Genomic DNA, 7,224 nt, shown 5'->3' on the forward strand with positions numbered 1-7,224 from the left:
CCTCCCTCTCTGAGGCTCCATCTGTGTCAGCTGCTGGACCTTTTGCCGACACTTACGCCCTGTCCCCATTCCCATGCCCGTGGCTGTTTCCACTGCTCCCACTCGTCCTCATCCTCACATTTTGCTCCCACCATCTCCTTCCTTCTCTGATTCATGCATTTCTTAATTATGATGCAGCATTCACAGACAGAGAGAAACGGTGTCTGGAGGAGGGAGCTCGGCCTCCCACTTTAGCTCAGGGATCCAGGAGGAGATGAGACACCTGTGCAGGTGTGGCGAGCCAGGCCCTGGGGACACAGCCCATTGAAGCTGCGACTCCAGGACAGAACGTCTGGGCTAAAGCGTAATTACCACCGCATTAATATGTTAATTTCTCATAAACAGACTGAATGCCACTACTTTACTTTAAATAATTAGCTGCTGAGAAGATGTATAGTTCTGGGAAAGTCGCTGGGGTTGCAGCTGAGGGTTTAACATTTTAATTAAAGCTTTTCTGAAAAATATTTACCATGGCCTCTGATACTGTCGGGAAAGAAAGACGGGAAAGAGGAAGAAGGTAAGATGAGAGGAAGAAGGAAAGGAAGGAAGTGGGAGAGAGGGAGGAAGAGAAAGAGGAAGGAAAGTGTACACAGGGAGAAAAAGGTCCTAGAAGAGGAGCAGGAAGGAAGCCCCTCTGAAATCCCCCCATGAGCAACCTCACAGTCTCCCGGGGCGTTCCTGACTATGATCCAAGGAGCCCTAAACTCGATTTCGAAGAGAATACAAACCCTTCACCCCCTGTGGCATGCTCCTGTGTTTATTTTATTTATTTGGCTGCGCCTGGTGCAACACTGGGATCTAGTTCCCTGACCAGGGATCGAACCTGGGCCCCCTGCACTGGAAGTGTGGAGTCTTAGCCACTGGACCGCCAGGGAAGTCCCTGCTCCTGTGTTTCTAATTCTTGACTTTCTAGCCCATCCATGTGTCCTTGAGTCTCCAGAGCCCACTCCCTCGCAGCCCCATCTGACCACCTCCTATCACCCCATCATGGACACCCCCAGCCCCCAGACAGCAGGGGTCCCATAGGCAGGACACCTGAGCAAGGGCCTATGGCTCTCAGGGACTCTCTCGATGGGGCAGGGACTCTGAGCTGGGAGCAGGAGCCCTAGCTGCTGACATGTCTTTTTATGACTTTTTTTTTTTTTTTTTTAATTCAACCATCAGCTGAGTTTAATCACCAGCTGTATGTATGTGTGCATGTTCTCAGGCCCAGCATCTCTGGTCTCCCCTCTCTGCTGCCACCCCTCTTTACTAGCCTTAATTACAGCAATTTAGGAGGCCTGCTTAAGATTGCAGAGTAAACCTATCAATATTTCACTTAAGAATGGATTTCTGTCGGATGGTATCAGAAGCCTATAAATGAGAAATATGAGACTTGTTCTCAGGTAGCCACACACACACACACACCCCCTCTGATGAATTATTAACACGTGATTTCCTGTCTCAAGTACTGGCAACAGCTGAGAGCTCTTCCGCTATAGACAGAGATGAGCATTTCTACAGGAGCTATTTGCCTAAAACACATTGAAATAAATAGGAGAACAGTGTGGCTCTGTGTCCTGAGGTTTCCTGTTGTGAGGACCCAGGAGACACTGCTGCTCTGAGCAGTTGGGTTTTTGGAAGAAGAAAGGTCATGTTCGCCAGTGAAGAGGGCAGGGTCACCAACGGGCTGCAAACACAGCATCCATGTCGGGACAGAGAAGGGGCTGGGATCCAGGACCCCTGTTGTTCCCCTTCCTTCATCTTCCTCTCACTCCTTGTAGATCCAGAGTCACGGGAGCTCTCTCAACCATAGGGTCTGCAAGTGGGTTACTCTCTGCATTGGGAACTGTGGATCCTTGGGGAACAAACATAGGCTTTCTGACCTGACAGTCCTGAGTCACTTGTTAACTGGGGGACCCCAGGAAAGTCATATTTTCACTGAATCTGTTTTCCCCAACTCTAAATGGAAAGATAATTGTACCCGTCTCATGGGGTAGAACTAGCGATGGTAACTCTAAAGCCCCTATACTGAGGGGGCCTTCAGGATGGTCACTTTGGTGGCAGAGGTGACAAGGTGATTTCTTGGTATGGTTGGTTGTAGGTGCCATACCTTAAAAAGGATATTGACCAACTCAGTTTGTCCAGAAAGAGGATACTAGGGTGCTGAATGGTCGGGAAACTAAGGACACATAAGAGCAAATCGAAAGGACTGGGAGTGTTTAGCCTAGAGAACTTGTGTCTCAGGATGATATACTTGCTTGTCCTCTTTAAGTACATCTTCAACACCATCTTGCCGAACATGGATCAGAGATATTATGTGAAGCCCCTAAGCTCTCACCCCAGGGGGAAATAGAAACTACAGGAAAAACTCAGATTACTATAAAGGACGTTTTAACCATCTGAACTGTATAAAGATGGAATGTGCTATTTCGCATGGTTCTGAGTCCCCATTACTCACCTTTTTCAGGAGTGGCTGGCTGACCACTCGGCAGGGATTCATAGAGGTGACTCATCATTCCCAACTGGAGACTCTGCTTTCAGGTCATCTGGTCTCTGATTCCACACCAAGGGCCCTTCATTAGAGCAACAGTCCTCTCCTCTTTCCATCACTTCCCTCACTGCCCCCCGGGGGAAGAGGCGATTTCTCTGTGGGCAGCTTTGGGGGAGAATCTGAGTGCTCTCCGCTTTGGGGATCTTCCTGTTGACAGAAAGCACAGATATTCTGCTTATTCCCACCATGGGAGGAGGGTGGGGTTGCAGATGCCCAGCTCTACCTGAGACTCAGTAAGCCTGGTAAATTTAGTCATGAGGTATTACAAGCCCACCTTGCTAAGAGACCTTAATGCCACAGTCTCCACTGTTCTTCAGTGGTACTGAAGGTAATATTTGGTTTCCATTTTGCTTGAGTCCGGTATCTATTTCTCAGAAAACTCTGAACGAGGTGTGGGGGAAGGAGCCCTTGAGACCTTAAGGTAGTTCAGTTTCCTGAGGTCCTAACCTAGAGTGGTCACTGCCTCGTTGCTTTCAGATCTTTTTCCAGCCCTCCTGCATATGATGCTTCCCAGCCTCCTTTGCCAGCTAGTCTCTTGTTGGGTCAGCTAATTGGAGGAATAGTGGGAGATAGCAGAAAACGAAAAGTGAGGAACCAGGGTATTTCTCCCTCTCTTGTCCTGTTTTAAGGCATTTCTTTCAGGATGGCTGATACTCCAACGCGGTTCCAACTCCTACCCCACAGCCCTGGCACCTGGTTTCTGGTAACAGCACCTCTTGTTGTCCCCCCTGCCCTCAGGGTCATAGTGGCTTACTGCTCTTGCTGACCTCTGGTTGCTTCTGCACCCTCTTTTTGGTTCCTCAGCTCTTCCAATACTTGTGTAACCAGTTTCCTGTATTAAACCTCTCTTTTGGAAATGCCTAGTATGGGTTATGTTCTCCTGATTGGACCGTGAATGATACAGAGTAGAGTGTTCACTGGGGGATATTATGCAGCTGATTCCCCAGATGCCAGTACTGTGAAGATCACCATGTGATTCATAGGGTCCCTAGGGATCACCTAGCAACAGTCAGAACCGGACACGGAACAACAGACTGGTTCTAAATTGGGAAAGGAGTACGTCAAGACTGTGTTTTGTCACCCTGCTTATTTAACTTATATGCAGAGTACATCATGGGAAATGCCAGGCTGGATGAGCACAAGCTGGAATCAAGATGACGGGGAGAAATATCAATAACCTCAGCTAGGCAGATGACACCACCCTCATGGCAGAAAGCAAAGAAGATCTAAAGAGCCTCTTGATGAGGCTGAAAGAGAAGAGTGAAAAAGCTGGCTTAAAACTCAGCATTCAAAAAAACAAAGATCAGAGCATCCGGTCCCATCACTTCATGGCAAATAGATGGGGAAACAATGGAAACAGTGACAGACTTTATTTTATTGGGCTCCAAAATCACTGCAGATGGTGACTGCAGCCATGAAATTAAAAGACGCTTGCTCCTTGGAAGAAAAGCTCTGACCAACCTAGACAGCATATTAAAAAGCAGAGACATTACTTTGTTAACAAAGGTCTATCTAGTCAAAGCTACGGTTTTTCCAGTGGTCATGTATGGATGTGAGAGTTGGACTATAAGGAAAGCTGAGGGCCGAAGAATTGATGCTTTTGAACTGTGGTGTGAGAGAAAATTCTTGAGAGTCCTTTGGACAGCAAGGGGATCCAGCCAGTCAGTCCTAAGGGAAATCAGTCCTGGGTGTTCATTGGAAGGACTGATGCAGAAGCTGAAGCACCAATACTTTGGCCACCTGATGCAAAGAACTGACTCCTTGGAAAAGGCCCTGATGTGGGGAAAGACTGAAGGCAGGAGGAGAAGGGGATGACAGAGGATGAGATGGTTGGATGGCATCACCAACTCGATGGACATGAATTTGAGCAAACTTTGGGAGGTGGTGAAGGACAGGGAAGCCTGGCATGCTGCAGTCCGTGGGTTGCAAAGAGTTGGACACAACTGAATGACTGAACTGACTGAGGGATCTCTTTAAACCTGAGGCCCCCTGATCTCTATGTCTCTGAGTTCTGAGTGTCTTAAGCAGGGATGAAGTTGTGGAGGCCATGTAGAGTAGGTCAGACCCTCCCAGGGTAGGATGTGTGTGTGTGTGTGTGTGCGCGCGTGCATGCACTTGCTCAGTCCTGTCCAGCTCTTGTGACCCCATGGACTGTAGCCCACCAGGCTCCTCTGTCCATGGGATTCTCCAGGCAAGAATACGGGAGTGGGTTGCCATTTCCTCCTCTAGGGAATCTTCTGACCCAGGGAGCAAACCCATGTCTTCTGTGGCTCCTGCATTGACAAGTGGAGTCTTTTACCACTGAGCCACCTGGGAAGCCCAGGGTAGGGTGTAACAGCCCCTTTTATAGGATCCCCCTTTCCCTGCCCCCAAGGTCAGTCACTGGGCGCCCCTATAGCAGGGTGGGTAAAACAGTCCATTGTTAGATGCAATATTTGACCTGAGTTCAGAGCCCTTTTGCCTCAAGCATTTTCCAAACAAGTGATTTCCCTGGAAGGTTTAGCCAGTCCCATCCCAGGCTGTCAGCCCTGCCTTCTCTATTCCCAGCTGTTCACTTTGAGTCAGCTCACCCAACCTTCCTGTATCTTGGCCTGAGTGTCCTGGTCTAGACCATCTGCTCTGTGCACCCTTGCCTTGTGGGACAGCCCCTTAACCTGTATCCACACTTGCCCATGCCTGCATATGACAGGTCTTATCAGAGACAGGTTTCTTGAGTCTCCCCAGGTGCCTGACAGCTGTTGGAGCCCATCAGGGAGCCCCCTTCTGTCTGAGGACACTGCCAGAAGTGAAGCAGCCATCTGCACCTCCTTTCCAGGGGCCTGGAAGTAGGGCAAGCCTGGGGCTGCTGACATGGGAGATGGGAGATCTGTCGTACCATCTTCTTTCTGCATCACTGTCTGCCCATAAGCAACCTTAGAAAGTTGATTTAGAGTTTCCTTGCCTGAAGAAAGAAGTAGAAGACTTAATAAACTCTCTGAGATTATTCCATGAACACCACTGAAAAACCTTAAGGGTCTCAACCTACAAATTAATCTTTTCCATAATTACAGCATTTGCCCTCCCCATCACTGTGGTGGCCACGAACTCTGTCATCACCACTCCAACACTGCCCTCTTCACCATCTCGACTACCAACAATGCCATCACCATCACCTTGTCACCACGGTCCCCACTATCACCTCCATCACCACCCCCATCACTATCCTTCACACCCCTTCACTCTCACTGTCGCTCTGATAGTGATCACCACCATGCTAGCCAAATCATCACTTATCCAAGTCAACACTAGAAACACCATCAGCTTCAACACCTTACTCATCACCCTCACTGCTGTTGTCTGAGCGCCTGGCTGGGCCGAGTACAGTAGGGAGAAATCCACGTGGGGTGTCATTGGTGACAGTCATAGCTACACAGCAACTCAGCAGCAGAGCAGCAACGTGAAACCAAGACACAAAGGAACAGAGCGGGAGTGTCTCCTTTGCACAGGGTATGCCTTTTAATAGGACAAGCAGCGGCTAAAGGGACGGGAGGAAAACCATTGCTGAGAGGGAGGAGCCAGAGGAGGTAGCCGACTCCATGTGTAGAGTCGGGGAAGGAACACCTGGGGCCTCACTGGGACTCAGAGTAGCGGAGGGGTTGGTGATGAGGTCAGCATAGAGGCTGTTGTCCTTCCTTCGGACAGTACACAAAACACCCAGTTTCCTGGATGGGGCCTGTGATAGGGTGATGAGAAGGAGGAGAGCAGCCCTCTTGTCTGGGAGTTGGCCTTGGTGCCCTCCTGTTGAATGTAAACAATTTCCCAGAATGTTAATATCAGACAAGGCCACCTGCAACCATGATGGGCTTCAAAACAAGTCTGTTCCATAACCACGCCTGAACACAGACAAGACATGAATGTTGTGCAAACCATGACATATCAAACAGCCCTCCTCCCAGCTAAGGTGACTGACTGCTGCTCTTTCACTAATTATAGTGTCTGCCTCCCCATGGATCATGTTGATTGAGATACCCACTCACGGGATTGTCCCGCTTTCTGACAGCTCTCAATCCTGAGCAGACTGCTGTCTTCCTGGACTCTTCTGCAAATCACCTGACCAAAGCCCAAATCCTCCGATGGCTTCTCTCTAGCTCTGTCCTCTTACGACTCAATCAGGTCCCTCCCCTCCATCCCCTCCATGTATGTTCTTCCTCCCTGCAACAAGTAATAAACCCAACTTCGTCCATGGCTGGCGTGTTCCCAGGGTCTTTGATTGGTGGGCACTGACAGAGCTGTGGAAGGGTATTACTTCTAGTGAGTCTGACAGGGTTGATAATCCCCCCACAGAAGTCTTCCTTCTTCCTGAAGGACTGTGGGGTGACCAGAGTGTAGTAGAGTTAGGCCGCCTCTGCATCACTTTCTGGGCTCACCTTCTCCAGTTGATCACGCTGATAAGGGGACTGAATGAGACCCAGGTTTCTTTCAAAGTATTGATCCATGTGCCATAAAACTCCCTTGAGCTGCTTGTTGAAGTGCTGGATCATTCCACTTACTCCTAGACATCTCAAAACAAAAGACCAGAAGTCTGTTACTTTAGCAAGCCCCCCACGTGGTGATCATGTGCAATGACATTTGGGAACCACAGATTGAAGTTCCTGTCATTCTGAGGGCCTTCA

The sequence above is a fragment of the Bison bison genome, unplaced genomic scaffold, assembly GCF_000754665.1.
Source record: "Bison bison bison isolate TAMUID 2011002044 unplaced genomic scaffold, Bison_UMD1.0 scf7180017864487, whole genome shotgun sequence".
Lineage (NCBI taxonomy): Eukaryota > Metazoa > Chordata > Mammalia > Artiodactyla > Bovidae > Bison > Bison bison.